Raw genomic sequence first — 24,207 nt, 5'->3', positions numbered from 1 at the left:
TCATGTCTCGGAGAGCGATCCGCCCATCGCTTCGCCGCGCGCCTAGTATAAGATTACAGTGGGACGACTCTCGTCGCCGCGCGCTTCTACTCACGCAGATTGGCCGATATTCTTTATTTAATTTTTCGTTAATTATTGCGAATATCACAAAACAGTACAAGTCCTTCCTTCTTAATTTGAGCCAATCTACCTCCTTACTTCGTGACCGCGAAAATTTCCCTGACACCCTGTATATTGTGACATTGCCGTCCCGACGCGGGTCCATTCGCCCCAAATATCTTGACGGGGCGCGAGCCGAGCGGCCGCGCCGGAAAAAGATAGCGAGAGCCGTATCGTGATCTCCGGAGAGACGGGCTATTATTGTGATTTCGCATTTTTCTAATTGTAATTTTTTCTTTGTTATTATTTTGTACGTCGGGTAACCCGTCGGAGAACAACCGGAAGAAAAAAGAAGAGGAATCTTCTGCGACAACCATCACGACGTTTCCAGTCGTCGATTCGAGAGCGGAGATAGCGTCCGAGGATCAGGACAGCGCCGAGTCGCGGGTGGAATTCGCCCCTAGCAGCAAGAGAGGGAAAATCTCCGAAAGAAACAGCTGTCTTGGACTCGGATAACAAGGCCTGGTCGGCGCTTCTCTTCGAGGACGGAGGACGAGAGATCGGCGTAAGGAAGACTGCCGATAGCAGGGTCGCCGAAATTCGGATTTTCGAATTATCGGGGCCGTTGCGGCCCCTGATACGGCGTTGTCGCGGGGCGCATTAATATCTCACGTGTCGCGGCGCTATTGGCCGCGAATCCGCGCGCCGGATTGACGCCACTATCAACCCTGGATCGCGAGATCCAGGGACTCACTCTGGTGCGGGCGCTCAGAACGATTAGTCGTCTATTAAAGTTTTGTCGTTGTCGCTTATTGTGTGTCGCAGCCGAGGTTGTCGAGAGGACGAGATCATTCCCTGTCCACGGGAACGAGTATCGGTGAGGTTGCCTATCGCATAATTGTAAGCGACGTACGCGATTCCGTCCGCGGACCGGCCGCTCTGTCGCCGTCGCCATTTTCGTGTCTCGTTGTCGCTCGGTCTTTATATCGAGCTTTCAATTTTCGTGTATTTCGGGCGACCGGAGACAAGCGACCGAGGCCTCAAGGACGATCGTAACGTCGGCCGTAGTCGATAAGGAATCGTTCGTCTCTCTCCGGGATTCGGGGTGTCATAAAACGCGTAGCGACCGGCTCTCGTATATCGACCACGTGCGCGGTAAATCGCGGGGAATGCGTTCGCTATCCGTGCTGTCGAAAAGAGTTGTCGAAGCCGTGTAAGACATCCCCGCAATCGATCTTCAGGCGATTTTCGTTATTAATTAGCGTGTATATGAGTGTGTGACTGTGGCGTATCGTGACGTCGAGAATATCGTGCTGTCCTTGTCGCGCTCGTGACGTGTAGGATTTGCGCTTCTTTTGAGATATTTGTCGTACGTGTGAGTGTGTCGCGGTGCGTAATAGATAATACCGAAATAAGAAACTGCCGAAATTCGAGGGCTTCGCGTAATTAAAAAGCGTTACGCCGAAAAGAAAGTAAGCGGCGTCCGACGGCTGTCGATTATCGATTGCATCGAACGCGTTCGTCGCAAGCGAGATTTTCCGTCTTCGCAAATTACTCAATTACTCTCGCTCCATTATTAAACCTCTTTACGAACATATTGCTGTCGATTAAATGAGCGAGTGAAAGAATAAAGGAAAAAGATCTGTAAAATGAGTCGTCGATGAGATTGTCGAAATTTCCGTTACGTTTTCGAAACGCCGTTCGGCCTTGCAAAGTCTGGCCATAAAAACGAGCCAAAAGAACTACCAATATCAGCGCTTTCTTATGGTCTCGATTTCGTATTGTTATGATTATCACCGCTATCGAAGAATTATCTGTAATATATTCCGTTATTTCAAATTTTCGAAGTTATGTTAACATCTGTTATATTTCGTTAGTTCAGATTTGCTAATTTATGTTATTATTATTTCTTTCTTGAATTCGTTATTTCTTTTACTTTCTATTTTTTATATATTTCTTTTCTTGAGTAAATTTGTTATATTTTCTTTTATATTAAGCTCGAGTAATTTATTTGAGCTTTTCGTAAGTGTTAAATTCCGTTGTGCTTGTCGATTTCCGTAATTCCCAAAAAGCCTCGTATAAAATAATTTGATATCCTCTTCAACGGACCCTACCCCTCTACCGTTAGGTGAGCTAGTCGGCCCATGGCGAATCAGGCAAGCGTTTTTCGCGTTATTCTGGCGTTTAGCGAACTGATACGTGACAGACCGTATCTGGCGCCCAACTTCGAGATCTCGAGACGGCTTTCGCTTCGCCGCGGCTCGCGCGAGAACACCCTCCATCCTTGTTCCTCCGAGCGCGAGTATTCTCTATCTGCCTCGCGTTTTTGACGACGTTTTCGCTCTCCTTCAGCATCCTCCTGTCTAATACCTCGAGAAGGAATTGTATATAAAATTATCAATTTGAGAAACGTCGCAATATATATATATATATATATATATATATATATATATATATAAACATTATAGTTATAGAATTAATTAAACATTACTAATTATATTTTTATTTAAAAATTTTAAAGATCCGTTATAATTATATATATTTGCATGTGAAAAATACATAAAAATGCATAGAAAAATATAATGATAGATATAACAGTATCTATATACTTAATATAATAAAAAGATATATTATCTTTGAAGAATAATATCGTATTTGTATATGAAGTGAAAATATATCGTAATATAATATAACATATATTGTAACAATGATATAAAACGTTATCTATATTTTAATAAGAAAATAGCAATGCTTATCTTTAGCTTAGAATTATATTTACTCGACTGATATTATTTCTGTGTCATTATTTCATTTGACTTCTGCAAAAAAATAATAATTTATCGCATACATACAAATATAAAAAAATATATTATTACATTATTTTTATAGATAAATTAAAGAGTGTTATAGTTAAAATGTTTCTAAAATATCATATTGCTAATGTTTAATTCATACTTTGTTAATTTATATTTCTACAATGTTTCCGTAATGTTGCATTACAATTTGTAATATTGCAATATTGTTGCAAAGTAGTTGTAACATTCTGTACTGCATAGATGTTATAATATTATGTGCTAAGTTTTTTAAATATGAATAGGCCTAAAATTTAAAAAAATTAAATTTTTGTAATAAAGTTATAAGTAAAAATAAATGTGTAAAAACATACACACACGAAGATATTAAAATTATATTTCTCCTTAATACAGATATTTCGAGCACTCCTGAAATAATAGCGAAAAAATATTACTTATTATTGATGTTAAGTTTTATCGTTATAGTTACTATAATCTGCGTCTGCTACTTTTATTGTTGTAAGTATATTTGATGTAGATATCGACTTGAATTGGAGATTATACATAATATCTGATATAATCTAATATCTAAAAATTTACTGAAAATAGTAATTTACTTATATAAAAATAAACGAATAAGTTTACTAAAAAACAGTAGATTTTATAATATATATTATTACATAATTAAGTCAAAATTTTATAACAGTGTATCGTCAACGCAGAGGTAATAATGAACAATTTTTATCTTCAACAATGACCGATGTAGAATTGGCGATTCTACATGAAGTACCTTACCGAAACACTCAATTCAATATGATTTACAATCCTATGTTACATTGTAATCCGGATGAATGTGCGATAACTATAGTCGGACGTAAACAAATTATATTTACAATACTTCTTGGTAGCGGCGCAATCGGAATGGTAAAAATTAATTTTCAAGCAACGTTTCAAATTAATTTCTGGCTCAACAAAACAGATATGTATTTTCTAATAAAGATATAAATTACATGAATTTTTATAATAGATTATAAGTAATATAAAATTTAGATCAGACAACAAACGCACTTTATTATACATTTTTCGTTGAATTATTTAATATAAAGTAAAATATAATATTACTTGACATTAAACTATATACATTTTCTAATGAAGTACGCATGTAAATTTGTGCGAAATATTTCGCAGGTGTTTCAAGGAAATGTGAAGAACTTAGAAAGATCGGGCACAGAAATATCCGTTGCAATAAAAATGCTTCGAAAAGATACTTCTTCCCATGAGAAAAAGAAATTTTTAAAGGAAGCCAAGCTTATGAATCATTTTCGACACAAACATGATTATTATCGCGTGGTAAATACAATTATTAAAAAAAATTAATGATTAAGAAATGAATTCTTTTGAAAATACTTTTTATTTTATCATAATAGTATCGTGCATTGTTTCTTTAAGTAATATATCTAGAATATAAATAGTTTTTGTTTATATATGTATAGTAAGAGATAAATGAACGTTTTCGATTTTGCACACATTCTAAAAATGAACAACTTCAATCAGAAAATTAAATTTTTGTTTAAATCATGTTTTAGAAAGGAGAAGGTTTGTTTCCTGTTCGCTGGATGGCACCCGAATCTTTGATGATTGGAATATTTACTTCTCAAAGCGATGTTTGGTCATTTGGGGTATTAATGTGGGAAATTACATCGTTGGGCAACCTTATATTGCCAAGACTGATGAAGAAGTGATAAATTATGTACGTGCTGGAGACAGGTTGCCGATGACTCTTAACTGTCCGTCAACGTTGTACCAGTTGATGCTGCGTTGCTGGAGTACAGCGGATGCCAGACCAAATTTTAAACTTTGTCTGAAAAATATTATAGCATTAAGAAAGAACATGGAAGATGCCTTACTGAGTTCAGTCGATACTATTTAGCCGATATAATTAAATTAATGTTTATCTTATTTTCCAAACGATTTAATAAATCTTAATGTAGAAAAAATATTTCTAGAATATTTCTAAATTGATTCTGTTATTTTTAGGTTTAATCTTAATATTACATGTATCAATAAAAATAAAAGAAATTTTGTAATCTTATCTTCCATAAAATTTTGAATATTATTAAAAAATATCACATCCGTTTTCATGATTGTACAAAATCAAATAATATAATGGTATATCTAATTTGTGTTTTTGAGTAATCGAAGCGAAATCTAATGATTGCGATTATATATATATGTATAAACAATATTTTTTTCAACATGGGAATATAATTAATTTTCGACATTATATATGACCGATAATTACAAACTGATTGTAAAATTTATGAGTGAAGGATGAAACGCGAATAACATCCTGTATAATTAGTTGTGAATATATAAATATAATAATATAATTATTTTTGAATTTATGACAGTTATCATATATGAATTTTTTACATTATTCGAGATAAGTATATACATATATTTTATCTTTATATTTAGTGACTTATTATATATTTAAATTATATTGATGATTACAAAAGTATGCAGTTGTAAAAATGAACACACATACACTACATTTGTTGTTCTATTTCCACTAACTATTTAATGAAGTTAATAATGTATGATATTTACACACAAGTACGGTCTATCATTTCGAAAAAATTGTTGCACGTATATATATATACATATACACGTACGTATATATATCTTTGTTGGTGAATGAAAAGTTTTTATTTTATAAAATATTTGAAAATGCATCTATTATTATGCATAAATTTAAAAAGAGACCGTTATATTAATGTTTAAATTTTTAAAAATGTTCTTATGCAGAATGTCTCTTTAATAATATAAAAACATTTTGAAAATAACAAATATGTATATCATTTAATATATGGATGGACTAAATAAGTCACAAAAGGAGAACGAAGCATCACAGAATTATTTTCAATTATATTTCACGTAATTAAAGTGTTTATCCCATTTTTTAATAAAGTAATTGATTTATAGCGGGAGAAAGATGGAATTTGATTTAATGCACTAATGCACACTGGTGCAAAATAAAGACTGTCGTATATAAAATTACAATAGTAGAATTAAAATAATAAAGTAATTAATATTATAAATTTTTCTAGTATATTATATTATATATATTAAGTATATTATACTAAGTTAATATTAACTAAAGTTATATTATATAAGTTATTATATTATAAGGTTATTCAATGCAAATAGTGATAATAATAGCTCGTACAATTAATTATATTACTTATTTTAGTTGTGTATGTGCTACTGTAAATTTGTACTTATTTATACTAGTGCAAAGACGGTACGGCGTTACGTATCGCTTGATTCAAACTGCATTATCTGAATGTACAGAAAACGCATAAACCACTTTTTTTAAATCCATTCTTATTTTTCTTATAATCAGAATATCTTTTTATATACAATAGTAAACGTGTTCCTAGGATAAAGAGAAGATATTGAGAAATAAATTAATATAAAAGTTTAATAAAATTCAAATTAAACAATTATACAGGGTGTCCCTGAGCATGAGCTCACGCACTTGTGAGGAGGTAGAGCGCAGTAAATTAAATAAAGAAATCCTATTCTATGTAACGATTTTTGTAATAATAATAGAAATATTAATTATTGAAAGTTCATCACAGTTACTTTCAAGGTCAATTTTAAGATTGACAGAAGCACTTTCAGAAAAAACGTTTGATACAAAAGTTTCTTATTTTTTCATGTACAATTCGAATCTGTAATAAAAAGTACCATGTTCCCCTAAAAAAATTCAACTTCCAATCCGGATGGCGTATTTCCGGTCGGAATCAAAAGTTGAAAATATCACCATTTGATAGAGCGTACCTGATTTACTTAAAAATTGTTCGCGATTTTTGACAAAAGCCATTTATTTTCATTTTAAAAAGAGTGTACGGATGGTTTGAGACACCCTGTATATACATATAATTATTTTTATTTATAGAACTATTATTTTTGTTTTATACATATATAATTTTTTTGTCAAACATTTTTTAAAGATTTTAATTCTTTTTGGAATAACGCCAAGTATTTCCGTAGAGAAAAATAAATTACAACGGAATGCAGCTAATAAGACGTCATGGCCAAAGTCCGGATCTTGGTGTCGTTTTCCCCACTCCAAGTGCATGCTAGCGGCCGAACGCCGCGAAAAGAAATACCGTCTATGCCGGTCTAATGATGGTAACAAAGATGGCACCGTCGCGTAGAAAAAAAATATATACAGGGTAGACCATTTTAATCAATACACGCGAATATCTCAGAAACACTGCATTAAATCGAAAAATGTTTCAGATATAAGTTATATGACTTGAAGGGGGACATAAGAAGGTACCATTAGTTTGACCTTGGGCGTTGTCGAGGACAGGGCAAGGTTACTTTGGATTTTTTAAATGGAACTCCCTATTTTTTATTACATATTCTTGTAGCTCATCTCGAGAGCTTTCCAAAACACTATAATTAAGTTAGTTTTCATTAAGTACTTTCCGAGTTATGAGGCTTGAAATAATTTCTTAATTTTACATAAACCATAAAATATCTAGTAAAATATTCTTTTTTCGATTACTTTATCTTAATACTTTTATGTACAAAATAATGAGAGGAATCAATTGGTGTAAAGAAAACACATAGTTATTTTTAAGAAAAAAAATGTAATTGTTAATTGCAAATTACATTTTTTTTTTTCCAAACAATTATGTGTTTTCTTTACACCAATTGATTCCTCTCATTATTTTGTACATAAAAGTATTAAGGTAAGATAATCGAAAAAAGAATATTTTACAAGATATTTTACGGTTTATGTAAAATTAAGAAATTATTTTAAGCCTCATAACTCGGAAAGTACTTAATGAAAACTAACTTAATAGTGTTTTGGAAAGCTCTCGAGATGAGCTACAAGAATATTAATAAAAAATAGGGAGTTCCATTTAAAAAATTCAAAGTGACCTTGCCCTGACCTTGACAACGCCACCCAAGATCAAACCAATGGTACCATCTTATGTCCCCCTTCAAGCCATACAACTTATATCTGAAACATTTTTCGATTTAATGCAGTATTTCTGAGATATTCGCGTGTATTGATTAAAATGATCTACCCTGTATATATTAACATAGAATATATGTTTATTTAATATTATACATAATATATAAAAAAATATAATAAAATAATATGTATGTATATATTATATAAAATATAAAATAATATAATAAATTATTATATTTTCTTTTTTAACGCGATAGTGCCCTCTTTGCTACCATCACTAGACCGGCTTAGACGGTACTGCTTTTCGCGACGCTCGGCCGCTAACATGCACATGGAGTGAGGAAAACGGCACCAAGATCCGGTTTCTGAGTCATGGCAACACATGATCAGATTGATCATTCGAAGTCAGTTACTATTATGAGCAAGCCAAAACACGCTACCGCGTTACTTATCGTTTGATTCAAACTACATCATATGATTATCACAAAAAATTGAGTATAAATAGTGGATTTTGAAAAGCATACGTAGTAACACAATTGTATATAGCAACACAATCGTACTAACGAATTGTCATAATTACATATTTAATAAAACCAAAGATACAGTAAATATTTAAGTGAATTCGATTACACGCTGCGTGTGCTTGAATATGGCTGAAAATGTTATAAGATCTATCATTCTATAACTTCTTTGATCGTTTATAATTTGATTGTGATTATTTTTTTATCGACGTTTTTCTACTATAATATTAATGAAAAAGGAAAGCTGATAATAATTATATTCCTGTATTCGCGATACAATCCAGTAAATATGTATCATTTTGCATTGTCATTTGTTCTCCTAAAAAAATAGAAATTATTTACTTACTAAGAATTCTCTAATTTAATCTTAAAATATATACTGTGATCGTGACCATAAAGAGAAATCTAAAAACATAATATTAAAAGATAATAACTTGCGACTCGTTAAAACTGAGTTTTAAGGAATTTATCGATAGTATATATGAATTAATATCAATTCGATTAACACATCAGAATTAGTAGAATGAGAAAAACAACTAACTGAGGATTCAACAGGAACCGATTGAGTGCAAATATTTACGAAAAATGCAAATTATGTTTGGAACAATTTTACGTGTATTATTGAAAGGTTTAGTACTGACAAAGGCAACTATCACTTTTATATCAAAGGATTATATCCCTTCAAACAGCCTTCAGGAAGAAAGTGTTTCCATTTGTCCGAATTTAAATTTCACGCAGGTAAGAGATATTTTTCGCTTGATTAAGAAACAATTGAGTGTTATTGCAGTTAGTAGTGTAACTAAAAAATGAATGATAATAAATTACATATTCTACCTATAATAAGATAAGATAAAATAAAACAATTCAATATGAAAGAAAAAAGTATGTACGATGTTGTAAAAAAAAAGATGGATAAAGTTTCGAAATTTTCTTTACAAATGGATGTTATATAGTATATTAAATTTAATTAAGACGGTATTTTAAAATTTGACTGTATTATTTTGTCTCTCTCTCTCTCTCTCTCTCTCTCTCTCTCTCTCTCTCTCCATATACATATAAAATTATTATTTCTAAAAATAACAGTTTTTAAAATTAATGAAGCTTTCTGTCTACAATCTGCTACATTAATATATACATACCATGGCACTTCAACAGATTTTTTTGTTATTTTTCATCAATTTTAAAAATTTCTTTATTTTTCTAATTATTTATAATAATATTTATTGATATATAGTAAGCTTTATATTAATGTAGATTTTATTTTATGAAATTAATTTAGAAAGTTAGTATCATTTCTTTGTGTTAAGGATAATTATATAACGGATCAGAACTACTAAACATCGAGATAGAAAATCTGTCTAATAAAAAAATCATTCATCAAACATTCTTCAAAATTGTATCTATTAACACCAATATTTCCATCGACAATATATTCAATAACTATCGCTAGAATTTATATTAATTTTCATTGTACATATATCCATTTATATACAATTATATCCACATATTTTTATCGAGGCATTATCGGTTTATACTATCGGTTTATACTATCATTTCCAGGAAACAATATTTTTAACCTTTTTATTCTTGAAGTACAAACATTAATAAAACTTTAATAATATCGGCAAATTTTTGAAAAGAAATATGAGTTACGGTAAAATTGAGAAGAGTTAACTAACCTATCGTGAGAAAGAATCAAATCGTTAGACAAAATTGTTTTAATAATTGCAAAGGCTACACTTTCGCTTGTACTACTTGCTAAAAGCTGTTATGAATCCTCATTGATTCTCGTTAACCTGTGATTGATTTTATTTTTAACATGAGTTATGTTTGATATACAAGATGTTTTAAAAAAATTAATAAAAAATAGATTTTACGATATGAATAAAACTACATCACATTCAATTTATATCATTTAGGAATGGTATATATCAAACCGGTATTATTAAGCAAACAAAAAACGAATGGCAATTTTACGTTTAACTTTATAATTTACCATTGAAAGCACCAGAAACAATCGCTTCAACGATACACACTTAATTCTTTTCATATGTTATACTTTATGAAGGATATTTCAATGTCCGAGAAAAGTGATCATCATATACTAAATTTCGAATCTGACCGGAGTCATTCTGATAGTACTGCGAGAAATGAGCGAGAAGTCGATGAAGTTACACTTGCAAATATTTCTATCATCCCAGAACCTAACGGTAAGTTGCAAAAAAATGCATAAAACATTAATAACAAAATCTATGACGAAAAAGTGTAAATAATTTAAATTGAAGAGAGAGTGGAAATCAAATCTAAAAATATCTTCCAGCAGTGAGAAGAATATAAATTCTAATTCCGTCCAAAAAAGAAATAGAAAAGCATAATATAAACAGTGTACATAAAAATTGTCATAATTTAAGGTAAAGTCAATTTTATTAATTTGCTATTTTGTTTTAAAACAATCGCAAATATTATACTTCTGATTTCTTAAGCTCTTTCTAATTTCTATAGGAATTTATCGAAAAGTACTTGTCATTTTATTAAAAGTTATTTATTCGTTTTTGCCATGAATTAACGATTACTTTTCTAAATCTTGAATGACGCAAAAAATTCTTATATTACTTTTTTAAAGGTGAATACTGTGCTAATTTCCATATTTAGTAGTTTATATTTATTTTTTCTCCTTTCTTTATTTTCACATTAAGTTGTTCTTTCTGATTTACTGGGATAATCCACTTAATCTTATATGTAATTATGTTAATATGTACGATCTTAAAATCTCTAGGAAGCAGTTTGAACAAGCCAACATCTCTCAGAGCATTTGTACAATTCGACAGTCAATTCACAGAAAAAGTAAACGACATTTTTGTGACATTGAGGTAAGGAATCTAAATTCTCAGTTTGTGTTCTTTCATTTTTCTCTCTTTTTCTTAAATTCAACGACATAAATATATCAAAATGTTATAATTTTGTTAAATATAAAATGGCTAAAATTTTATTTCTTTACAGATGGAACCAACCTGAATTTACCGATGAAATAATACAAGGGTATACAGTGCAATGTTTTTTCATCGAGGACTTAAAAGAGATTCAAACCTGCGACGATAAAAATATCACAACTACAAAATTGGAGCACACGGTGCACAATCTAATATCTAACACGACATATTATTTTCGAGTACGTGCGCATACTAAAATTGTTGCTGGTCCTTACACGGATTTAATCAATGTGTCGACTACACATGAAAATCCAATACCTAAATTATTAGTCACAACGGAGCTAGATATGGTAATATTGGACGTGGATTTAAGCATTACTAATGTCGTAATGTCAGAGTACGTATACTGATAAAAAAAGTTATAATTATCGTAAATTATTTTTAACACGAACTATAAAGTTAAAGTTATTATTATTATGCACAAGTTTATTATTATCAACATTATAGTAGTAATAACTATAAAATTAGAAATATCAAATATAATTTTTTACTATACAATTATAGTTCCTTTTTTTCAGATCAGTAATAGAATATAGCTCCTTTTTTCAGATCAGTAACATATGCCGTTTATTCGATACAGGAACATAGAATCTATTTTCTAACAGGAAGAGACCTAATGACATTGAAGATTAACGAAAATAATATCACAAAAATAGCTAGCTTTGATCATGATCTACATAGTCTTTGCCTTGACTGGGTAGCAAGGAATCTATATTTCATCTATATAAAGTCAGGCTACTATTATATTGTAAAGTTCGACTTAACAATGTGGAAAAATGACATAATTAAATTTGATGAGATTTTCAAATCAAAAATTGCTAATTACGGTTTAAGAGTATCACCGTCTATGGGGTACGTTTACTACCGTTCACCTGAAAAAATAATTTTCCATTAAAGACTTATGCAAATTTGTAATTTTTCTATAATTTTACGTAGTTTTATAATTAAGATCATAAGTAAAAAAAAAGAATAAGTTATTATATAATTATAATAATTTCGAATTTTCACTACATATAAGTTTCTGTTTTTGTTAAGAAATGTTTTATAATGAGTAAAATAATTATATATTTTTTAGAATTTTATATCACGTTATATCATACAATTGGATGAATACAAAATATGGTATGATGCAATATTATCTCGATGGAAAAAACGAGTAAATTGTTCAGATAAATGCATCCTTTTGTCAATTTCGTTATATAGATTCTATTCGCGATGTGATAATTGATGACATGAATAATGAGGAGCCGTTAATTTACTGGTTAAGTAATGATATCATATTTGTGACAGACATTAACGTTTCTATGTGCAATGAGATTTTACACAAGAAAATCATAAGTGTAAGTTATACCATTTACTTCCGATCTATGACAATTGACAAAACAAACATTTACATTTTAGTACATAATCCGTTTCCATATATACTCTACGTTTTGAAAAAGAAATATGCAAGTCTCAAGAGCGTAAATGCAGCCGAATATGTTAAAAAGATAATAATAAGTTCAGATAATAATATGTTTTATGAAATTTACGCTTTTGATAAATCTTTACAACCATATCCTCCAATGAGATGTCTGACACCTGACGAAAAAGTTTATAATTTTGAGAATGTGTATGCAGCGGCAAACACCATCTTTGTGAATCTTCCAGAGCCGTCTGCAAAGAGTGGATGCGAAAAATATAATTTACCAACTACTATATATACTGTCTCCGTAAGCTGTTTAGATAACAATCTCAACAAGTCTGAGAAATTCAATGTGCAGACGTACGAGCGATATTACGAGATTCAGAACTTAACACCATTTACAGAGTACAAGTTGAAGTTTACTTTAAGCAATTTTTACTTTGATCAATTATCGATAAATCCATTCGATTCGAATGTGATACCAATAAAAACAAATTCGGGCAAACTTAATGCACCAAAAAACATAAGTGTTCTAGCTTTGACGCCTACTATAGCAGTAGTTCATTGGATGCCACTCAAGAAAGTGAACTGCGTGGCCGTGACCTACGAAGTGCATTGGAATTCAGTTACATTAGTGAACGGCACGCAACAAAAGGGCAAACAATTTATCAATGTGCCGAAACGTATAGCAGACGGCAGATTTTTCACAAAGATTAACTTGTCGCTACCAGTACAAGATTATTTTATATACGTGCGTGTGTATCCAATTAATTTCAGCGATTTCTACAACGAGAGTTTAAGCAAGATCGTTCACATATACTCAGAACCAAACAATATTACTTTGAGCGAGGTCGACATAAATAGCATGGACATTTCATGGATCTCAAACATTAATCTGACGGTCTCTCCTACACTAGAGTACAAAGAGAATGCAACAAAAAAGTGGCAAACAACGAATTATATTAAAATGAATTATAACAAAGAAATAATATACCGTATCCGAAATTTACAATCGGGAACTTTATACAAGTTTCGCTTGATATTGAGATATCCCGAATATGAGGAAAATTTTACATGGCCGGCTGATGAAAGATTTATTTTTTCAACACTTGGTAAGCAAACGAAGATACCCATACAGTACAATAAGATTGCATGGATATATTGAAGAATAATTTCATTGAAACATTGCAATATTACAAATCGATTGTGAAACTCTGCTGAGTTATTGTTATAAGATTGTGATGAAGTTAAGATGTCCGCTTTTTGCAATGAAATATTGTAGCAATATTACAGTGTAATATGTTGGAAAGAATGCAATGTTATTGCAACCATTTAATAATATTACGTATAAAATATTTTTGTTTTTGATGGATGAATATCTTGGAAACGTTTAATTAAATTAAAAAGCTTGGTATAAATAGAAGTTTGTAAAATCTAAGATAATCATGTCTAAGGTAATATATTGCAAAATTGTATTTAAACGTAATCATATAAAATAAAATATTATATTTTTATACAAAATTAATTTAAACTTTTACTTTACGAATCATTTTTTTATTTTAAATGTTTTTTATACTCTTATAATGAGGTATATATACAGGGTGTCCTAGACCACCCGTACACCCCTTTTCTTTCAAAAACTAAGCATTTTAGAGAAAAACGTTTTCGACAAAAATTGTATGGTTTCGAGGGGAACATAAGATGATGTCATTGGTTTGACCTTGGATGGCATCGTTAAGGTGAGGTCAAGGACACCTTTAATTTCTTAAACGGAACCACCTATTTTTTATTGCATATTCTTATAGCTTATGTCGAGAGCTTTCCAAAACACTATAATAAAGTATTTTTTCGTCAAGTACTTTTCGAGTTATAAGGCTTGAAATAATTTCTTAATTTTACATAAACCATAAAATATCTAGTAAAATATTCATTTTTCGATTATCTTACCTTAATACTTTTATGTACAAAATAATGAGAGGAATTGATTGGTGTAAAGAAAACACATAATTGTTTCGAAAAGAAAAATGTAATTGTTAATTGCAAATTACATTTTTTTTTTCGAAACAATTTTGTGTTTTCTTTACACCAATTGATTCCTCTCATTATTTTGTACATAAAAGTATTAAGGTAAGATAATCGAAAAATGAATATTTTACTAGATATTTTATGGTTTATGTAAAATTAAGAAATTATTTCAAGCCTTATAACTCGAAAAGTACTTGACGAAAAAATACTTTATTATAGTGTTTTGGAAAGCTCACGACATAAGCTATAAGAATATGCAATAAAAAATAGGTGGTTCCATTTAAGAAATTAAAGGTGTCCTTGACCTCACCTTAACGATGTCATCCAAGGTCAAACCAATGACACCATCTTATGTTCCCCTCAAAACCATACAATTTTTGTCGAAAACGTTTTTCTCTAAAATGCTTAGTTTTTGAAAGAAAAGGGGTGTAGGGTGGTCTAGGATACCCTGTATATATATATATATATTGTTGCGTCCCCGTGTTCCTTCCCTGCGGATTATTTGGTCACCCGTGACGTTCGGCAGGGGATCGTCTTCGAGCGCGTTGCCAAGAAAAATGTTGACAAGACTTATGACAGTCGAGTCGTTTCCGAGCTGTCAAGCCGCGCGGACGCGTTTTACTTTCGGTGTTATATTTCCGTGTGAAATCCTGTTACATTCTGTGTTCCCCTGTGTTTATTAAAGTTCTTGTGTTCTTTATTCATATACGAGTGTTTATTTACGAGTGCGTGAGCGTGAGCGCGAGCGAGTACGCCGGTGCCGATCCTTGTGTCGCGCGCGATCGATAGATATCGTTCCGCGAACGCAACATTTTGGGGGCTCATCCGAGATCAACCGGACTGTGATTTAGTGCTTGGACGTGAATTTTTACGAGTGGAAAAAAAAGATGTCGACGAACAACGACCAACGAGATTTGACAACGGGCGTCTCAACTCGGAAGAGGATGCGATCGGCGACTCCGCTCCCGGCTGCGGCTTCGGAACCGACGTTGGAGTCGACCACGTTCCAGGCGGCGATGAGGGAAATCCAACAATTGCGCGGAGAGCGGCTCCACGAACGGAACGAATTCGAAGCCCAGCTTCGCCAGCGCGACGAGATGCTCCGTGCCATGGAGGAAAGGATGTTGCGGCTGAATGAACAGCTAAGTCGCCCTAATTTTAGAGAATTTGAGAGTAGAGCTGCTAGTGTGTCTAGTTGTTTAGATAACGGTGCGCGTGACTCAATAAATAGGGAGTTGGGCTATAAATTGAAGCAAGATATTTTTGACGGGTCGGTTCCGCTCAGAGAGTTTTTCTCTCAATTCGAATTAATTGCGCGGGCCAATCATTGGAGTGATGCCACAAAAACGGTGGCACTTGTCTCGTGTTTGAGGGGAAGGCGCGTGCGGTCTTGGAATGCGTGTACGACATCGAAAGTTTGAATTTTGATGAATTAAAATCAAAACTAGAGTTGCGTTGGGGGAAAGTTATCAACAACTAGACACATCTGTCTCAATCTTATTATTCTCAATTTACGAACCGGAAGCAAAAATCGAATGAAGACGAGGCAGCTTTGGGTTCCGATATCGAACATTTGTCTCAATTGACGTATCCCGAATGTACGCATCAAGTTAGGGACAAAGTTGCCTGCGCGCAGTTTATTACTGCATTGTCCAATAGGTTCGTGAGAAGGACTCTGCAACTTGAGGGAATCACTTCCTGAAAATGGCCGTGCAAAGAGCGATGGCGGTCAAGACTATTCAAGAGAATAATTTTGAAAAACGTAGCGATTTTGAGGGACGCAATAGAAATTTTGGAAATTTTAAAGGGACAGATAAGGAGAGAAAATTTAAAAACTTTAATGGGAAAAATTTTAATAAATTAGACAACAAGAATAATAAGAGCTTTAATAGCAAGGAGAATAATCAGGGGTTTCAGTCTGCACAGCAGTGTTGGCAGTGTGGTAACACAGGCCATTTTCGGGCGGAGTGTCCGTCACTTAAAAAGGGAACTGGGAAAAACTAAGTTTAGTCGAACTTACTGGGGCAAGTTCGACGAGCAAACGGAGAGCCCCAGACGAAAAATATGTTAATTATTGTAATAATTTGTCTAGACGTAGAAAATTATTTTATTTTAAGGGTTTCGTTGATGGGCAGAATTGTGTTTTTAAGATCGATTCGGGCTCGGATGTCTCGTTAGTTAGACGTGATTTGATTAGAATGCCGAAAAGGCAAATCCCTCTTGATCATTCTGATCGACTGAAGTATCCGACCGGAGAGGAAGTCTCCGTTGAATGTAAAATGGTCGTGTTAATAGAGATAGGGAAATATTTAGTAGAACATCCTGTTTTCGTAACCGATATGGTTGAGGATTGTTTGTTGGGAGCTGATTTCTTTTCAGCAATAAATAAGGAAGATGTTTTCGAGTCAATCTTTGGAAAAGTTGATTTCTGCGAGCAGGAGCAATTTGTATGTTCGCGAATAATGAATTGCTTCGATGAAGTTCCTCAGTTTTTAAGAGAGATTTTCAAAAGGGAATCTGAAGATTTAACGGAGGAGCAGAAAGATCTTTTCGCCCAATTCTTAGCTGAATTCCAGGATATCTTCTCTGAAGGAATAGTAGCTGGGAATTGTAATGTAGGCAAGCACACCATTAATGTGAGTAATTCTAATCCTATTAAGCAGGCTCCCCGTCGTATCCCTCTGAAGATGAGAAGGGGAGTCGAATAGATTCTTGAGGATATGAAGCGTCAGAAGGTTATCGAGAAGTTTCAAAGTCCATGGGTTTCTCCTGCGGTTATGGTTAAGAAGAAGGACGGCTCCATTAGGTTTTGCGTGGACTATCGAAAGTTAAATTCAGTGACCTCAAAGGATTCATATCCAATACCACGGATAGACGATATGCTTGATCAATTATCCTGAAACTCTTGATTCTCTTCGCTGGATTTAAAGAGTGGATATTGGCAAGTTAAGATTCGTCCAGAGGATAAAGAAAAAACGGCATTCTCTATTGGAAACGGGTTGTGGCAATTTACCGTTATGCCTTTCGGCTTATGTAACGCTCCTGCCACTTTTGAACGTTTAATGGAGAAGGTATTACAGCAGTTGTTATTTAAAATATGTCTAGTATATCTAGACGATGTTATCATTTTCAATGGCAGTTTTGAAGAAATGTTGGGTCGTCTTAGACAAGTCTTCTTGCGATTACGCGTGGCTAATTTAAAATTTAATCCGAAGAAGTGTTTTTTCTTCAGGAGGGAGATAAAATATTTAGGTCATGTGATTTCCGAAAGGGGGATTACAACGGATCCTGAAAAGATTTCTTCCATTAAGGATTGGCCAATTCCCCGCACCAAAAAGCAAGTCCGCAGCTTCCTGGGATTCTGTTCTTATTACAAGAAATTTGTCAAGGGATTTTCTCTGATAGCAAAACAGTTATTCTCATTAACTGAGAATGTTAGGAAGTTTGTTTGGACGGAGCAATGTGACGCCGCTTTTAGGGAATTGAAAAAACGTTTGATGTCTTCTCCAATTTTATCTATTCCCAAGGATGAGGGGCGATTTATCCTCGACACCGATGCTTCAAATCATGGGATCGGTGCTGTATTATCTCAAGTTCAAGATGGTGTGGAGAAAGTCATTGCTTATTTTAGTCGTATTCTCAGCAAGACGGAAAGGAATTATTGTGTTACGCGGGAGTTGCTTGCTGTGGTGGAATCTTTGAGAAGTTTCCATCATTACTTTTACGGAAATAAGTTTACGATCAGGACTGATCATATTTCCTTGCGTTGGTTATTATCGTTTAAGAATCTGGAAGGTCAATTAGCCCGTTGGATGGAGCGTATTCAACAGTACGATTTTGAAATAATTCATCGGAAAGGGAAGTTGCATGGAAATGCTGACGGGTTATCTAGGCGACCTTGTAAGGAGAGTGGTTGTAGATATTGCAGCAAGATGGATTCTAGGGAAGAGGAGTTGGTCGGAAGAATAATCCTAGGAGGGGGCAGTTGCGAAAATTGGAGAGAAGATCAGTTGGAAGATCCGACGATAGGTAAGATTCTTCGCGGAAAGGAGGAGGACCGACGTCCTCTTTGGCAAGAGATTGTTTCCGAAGGGGCACTTAGTAAACTCTATTGGTCACAATGGGATTCTCTGGTGCTTAAAGACGGAGTTCTTCATAGAAGGTGGGAATCTCCAAATTTGAAGACTTGCATTTTCCAAACAATAGTCCCGCAGAAAAGAGTTTCACAGATCTTAAAGGAGGCTCACGACTCCCCTTCTGGAGGGCACTTTGGAACCAAGTGATTTCAAGATTTGGTGTGCCCTCGGAGTTGCATACAGACCAGGGGAGAAATTTTGATTCGCGAGTTTTCCATGAGTTGTCTCATTTACTAGGAATTAAAAAAACTCGAACTACTTCGTTTCATCCGCAATCTAACGGGATGGTGGAGCGACAACATCGGACATTAACAGAATATTTGGCTAAATTTGTTTCCGATAACCAATGTGATTGGGATCGTTGGATAGGAATGAGTCTTCTGGCGTATAGGTCTGCCAAACATGAGACCACGGGAATAACTCCAGCTGTGTTTAGGTAGAGATTTAAAACTACCTCTAGATCTTCTTCGCGGTAATCCTCCTGGGAATGGGGTAAATTCTTCAGAAGAAAGCTATGTTTCGAGATTGAAACAAAAATTAAATGAAATCCATAGCGAGGTCAGGCAACGGTTGAACATGAAATCTTCAAGAGCGAAGGCTTTGTATGACCGCAAAGCCCGTCGAATATGTTTCGAACCCGGACAGAAGGTATGGTTGTTCAATCCTCGAAGAACTAAAGGAAAAACTCCTAAATTACAAAGCTATTGGGAAGGACTCTACGAGGTCGTAAAAAAATTAAACGATGTTGTATATTGTATTAGGAAATCAAATAGACATAGAAATAAAATTGTTCATTTGGACAGGTTAGCTTTTCATTTTGAAAGACGAAAGTAGACTTCTTTTAGGGAAATATTGTTACACATCCGGGACCTGATTAGTACACAATGGAATTCGAAACCCAATTAATGGATAAGTTTTGTTACTGATTACTCGTTTGGTGTTTTTTTTTATTTTAAGGGAGAGAAATGCTGAGTTGCATCAGAGTTGCGTCGGAGCGATCTGGCCAGATTAAAAACGGAAGTTAGAAGTCAACAATTGAAGACTGCCTCGCCCGTTTTTGAGCTGTGGTTTTCCCGCGGGACGAAAGACAAATGCCGAGGCGGGGATTTGAGGAGTCCTTGTTGGACGTTGGGTCCACGGTGACTACCCTCCTCATATCCGAAGAATACGGGACACCAGCCGAGGGAATTGGAAGATGTAAATTTGAAACGTCGATTGAGATTAGAGCGTGTCGCTCAGTACCCTGCAGCAGCAGCTCAGGTTAGGGCAGGAAGGCACGGCTGATTCTCCGGAAATCGACATACTGGCCATGGTTCTACAGAGTCGTTCGGTACTTTTGGCAGGAGCCGAATTAGAACAAGAAGATTCGAAATCCTGCAATGGCATTTTGGGATTGTCGGGACGGTGTTGCGTCTCTGTGTTCCTTCCCTGCGGATTATTTGGTCACCCGTGACGTTCGGCAGAGGATCGTCTTCGAGCGCGTTGCCAAGAAGAATGTTGACAAGATGTATGACAGTCGAGTCGTTTCCCAGCTGTCAAGCTGCGCGGACGCGTCTTGATTTCCCGAGCTAATATTATTGTTTATCCCGTTGCATTCTGGTGTTATTAAAGTTCCTGTATTCTCTTTTAAATACGAGTTCTTATTTACGAGTGCGCGAGCGTGAGCGCGAGCGAGTACGCGGGTACCGATCCTTGTGTCACGCGCGATCGATAGATATCGTTCCGCGGACGCAACAATATATATATATATATATATATATATATATATATATATATATATAAACATTATAGTTATAGAATTAATTAAACATTACTAATTATATTTTTATTTAAAAGTTTTAAAGATCCGTTATAACTATATATATATATATATATATATATATATATATATATATATATAAAATAATGAGATACCGAAACATCTATCTTTACTTTAGACGGCACAATTTATAATTCACTCCGATAAAACCTTTGTTATTTTTTATCATCACATTTGCGCTGAAGAGGGCCCAAAAATAGGGTCGAAACATTCGCAATCTTTTCATTGTCATTTGTTCCATACTTATTTGTTTGTATAATAAATAACTGTGTTATAAGATCGATACTTGAATCGTATTACCATTAAAACTGAATTATTTAATTTTATATTTCGAGTTTTATATTTTTAATAATCATAACTATATATATTTGCATATAAAAAATACATAAAAATGCATAGAAAAATATAATGATAGATATAATAGTATCTATATACTTAATATAATAAAAAGGTATATTATCTTTGAAGATTAATATCGTATTCGTATATGAAGTGAAAATATATCATAAAATATATTGTAACATTGATATATAATGTTACCTATATTTTAATAAAAAAATAGCAATGTTTATTTTTAGCTTAGAATTATATTTACTCGACTGATATTATTTATGTGTCATTATTCCATTTCACTTCTGCAAAAAAGTAAAATTTATCGCATATATACAAATATAAAAAAATATATTATTACAATATTTTTATAGATAAATTAAAGAAGGTTAGAGTTTTAAAATGTTTCTAAAATATAAATATCATATTGCTAATGTCTAATTCATACTTTGTTAATTTATATTTCTACAATGTTTCTGTAATGTTGCATTGCAATTTGTAATATTGCAATATTGTTGCAAAGTAGTTGTAACATTCTGTGCTGCGTAGATATTAAAATATTATGTGCTAATTTTTTTAAATATGAATAGGCCTAAAATTTAAAAAATTTAAATTTTTGTAATAAAGTTATAAGTAAAAATAAATTTGTAAAGCATACACACACGAAGATATTAAAATTATATTTTTGCTTAATATAGATATTTTGAGCACTCCTGAAATAATAGCGAAAAAATATTACTTATTATTGATGTTAAGTTTTATCGTTATAGTTACTATAACCTGCGTCTGTTACCTTTATCGTTGTAAGTATATTTGATGTAGGTATCGACTTGAATTGTAGATTATACATATATATCTGATATAATATCTACAAATTTACTGAAAATAGTAATTTACTTATATAAAACTAAACGAATAAATTAACTAAAAAACAGTAGATTTTATAACATATTATTATATAATTAAGTCGATACATATTATATAATTAAGTCGAAATTTTATAACAGTGTATCGTCAACGCAGAGGTAATAATGAACAATTTTTGTCTTCAACAATGACCGATGTAGAATTGGCGATTCTACGTGAAGTACCTTACCAAAACACTCAATTCAATATGACTTACAATCCTATGTTACATTGTAATCCGGATGAATGTGCGATAACTAAAATCGCACGTAAACAAATTACATTTACAAAACTTATTGGTAGCGGCGCATTCGGAATGGTAAAAATTAATTTTTTCAAGCAATGTTTCAAATTAATTTTTGGATCAACAAAACAGATATGTATTTTCTAATAAAGATATAAATTACATAAATTTTTATAATAGATTATAAGTAATATAAAATTTAGATGAGACAACTAACATGCACTTTATTATACATTTTTCGTTGAATTATTTAATATAAAGTAAAATATAATATTACTTGACATTAAACTATATACATTTTCTAATGAAGTACGCATGTAAATTTGTGTGAAATATTTCGCAGGTGTTTCAAGGAAATGTGAAGAACTTAGAAAGATCGGGCACAGAGATATCCGTTGCAATAAAAACGCTTCGGAAAGATGCTTCTTCCCATGAGAAAAAGAATTTGTTAAAGGAAGCCAAGCTTATGAATCATTTTCGACACAAACATATAATAAGATTGTTGGCCGTTTGTTTAGATGGGGATTCTCCTTTACTAGTGTTGGAATTGATGGAAACTGGTGATCTGTTAAAATATTTGAGAGATTGTCGAAATTTGCAAGCGTCAGATTCGCCTGCTTTGCGTTTACAGGATTTGCTCGCCATGTGCGAAGATGTTGCGCGAGGTTGTTGCTACTTGGAAGAGTTGCGTTTCGTACATAGAGATCTAGCGTGTCGCAATTGTTTAGTATCTTCGAGAAGTCGCGAGAATCGTGTCATCAAAATTGGAGATTTTGGACTAGCTAGAGATATCTACAAGGATGATTATTATCGCGTGGTAAATACAATTATGAAAAAAAATTAATGATTAAAAAATGAAATCTTTTGAAAATACTTTCCATTTTTTTATCATAATAGTATCGTGCATTGTTTCTTTAAGTAATATATATAGAATATAAATAGTTTTTATTTATATATAGCAAGAGATAAATGAACGTTTTTCATTTTTGCACATATTCTAAAAATGAACAACTTGAACCAGAAAATTAAATTTTTGTTAAAATCATGTTTTAGAAAGGACAAGGTTTGCTTCCCATTCGCTGGATGGCACCCGAATCTTTGATGATCAAAATATTTACTTCTCAAAGCGATGTTTGGTCATTTGGGGTATTAATGTGGGAAATTACATCGTTGGGTGAGCAACCTTATATTGCTAAAACTGATGAAGAAGTGATAAATTATGTACGTGCTGGAGGCAGGTTGCCGATGACTCTTAACTGTCCGTCACCATTGTACCAGTTGATGCTACGTTGTTGGAGTACAGCTAGAGTGCTAGACCAAATTTCAAATTTTTTCTGAAAAATATTATAGCATTAAGAAAGAACATAGAAGATGCTTTACTGAATCCAGTCGATATTATTTAGCCGATATAATTAAATTAATGTTTATCTTCTTTTCCGTACGATTCAATAAATCTTAATGTAGGAAAAATATTTCTAGAATATTTCTAAATTGATTCTGTTATTTTCAGATATAATTTTAATATTAGATTTATCAATGAAGATAAAAGAAATTTTGTAATCTTACCTTCTATAAAATTTTGATTATTATTAAAAAATATTATATCCGTTTTCATGACTGTACAAAATCAAATAATATAATGATATAATATAATAATATAATGATATAATAATATAACGATATATCTAATTTGTGTCTTTGAGTAATCGAAGCGAAATCTAATGATTGCGATTATATATATATATATATAGGAGGGCTTCAGTTGCCTACATTCCCGATTGCCAACTGCTTCGTTTGCGCACAACATTTTGCCGACAGCTTCTTTTGCCAACATTCCCGATTGCCTACATCCCGATTGCCTACATGTATTATTGCACACGAAAAAAATAAAGAAATGAAAATACGATTCCACACATGACATTATTGCGCACATACACATTG

General features: G+C 32.8%; 1 protein-coding gene and 2 pseudogenes across 2 annotated transcripts in view; 1 reads left to right on the top strand and 2 right to left on the bottom strand.

Annotated features, from left to right (window-relative positions):
- LOC145965742 (uncharacterized) overlaps window positions 1-24,207 on the bottom strand; it is a 314,284-nt pseudogene that overhangs the window by 126,634 nt on the left and 163,443 nt on the right.
- LOC145965734 (proto-oncogene tyrosine-protein kinase ROS-like) overlaps window positions 1-24,207 on the bottom strand; it is a 313,112-nt gene that overhangs the window by 274,542 nt on the left and 14,363 nt on the right. The gene's annotated exons all lie outside the window — the stretch shown is intronic.
- Window positions 8,295-23,873, top strand: LOC145965725 (proto-oncogene tyrosine-protein kinase ROS-like; annotated as a pseudogene). The gene is made up of 10 exons (XR_014436783.1): window positions 8,295-9,149; window positions 10,480-10,621; window positions 11,188-11,281; window positions 11,412-11,738; window positions 11,920-12,253; window positions 12,477-13,918; window positions 21,815-21,919; window positions 22,124-22,341; window positions 22,610-23,083; window positions 23,320-23,873. The product of XR_014436783.1 is annotated as a proto-oncogene tyrosine-protein kinase ROS-like (transcript).

This window comes from Camponotus vicinus, unplaced genomic scaffold, assembly GCF_025532165.1.
Source record: "Camponotus vicinus isolate PSW18456_S1 unplaced genomic scaffold, iyCamVici1.0 SCAF_14, whole genome shotgun sequence".
Classification (NCBI taxonomy): Eukaryota; Metazoa; Arthropoda; class Insecta; order Hymenoptera; family Formicidae; genus Camponotus; species Camponotus vicinus.
The sequence above is the reverse complement of the archived record's forward strand: the minus strand, read 5'-3'. Positions and strand labels throughout refer to the sequence as shown.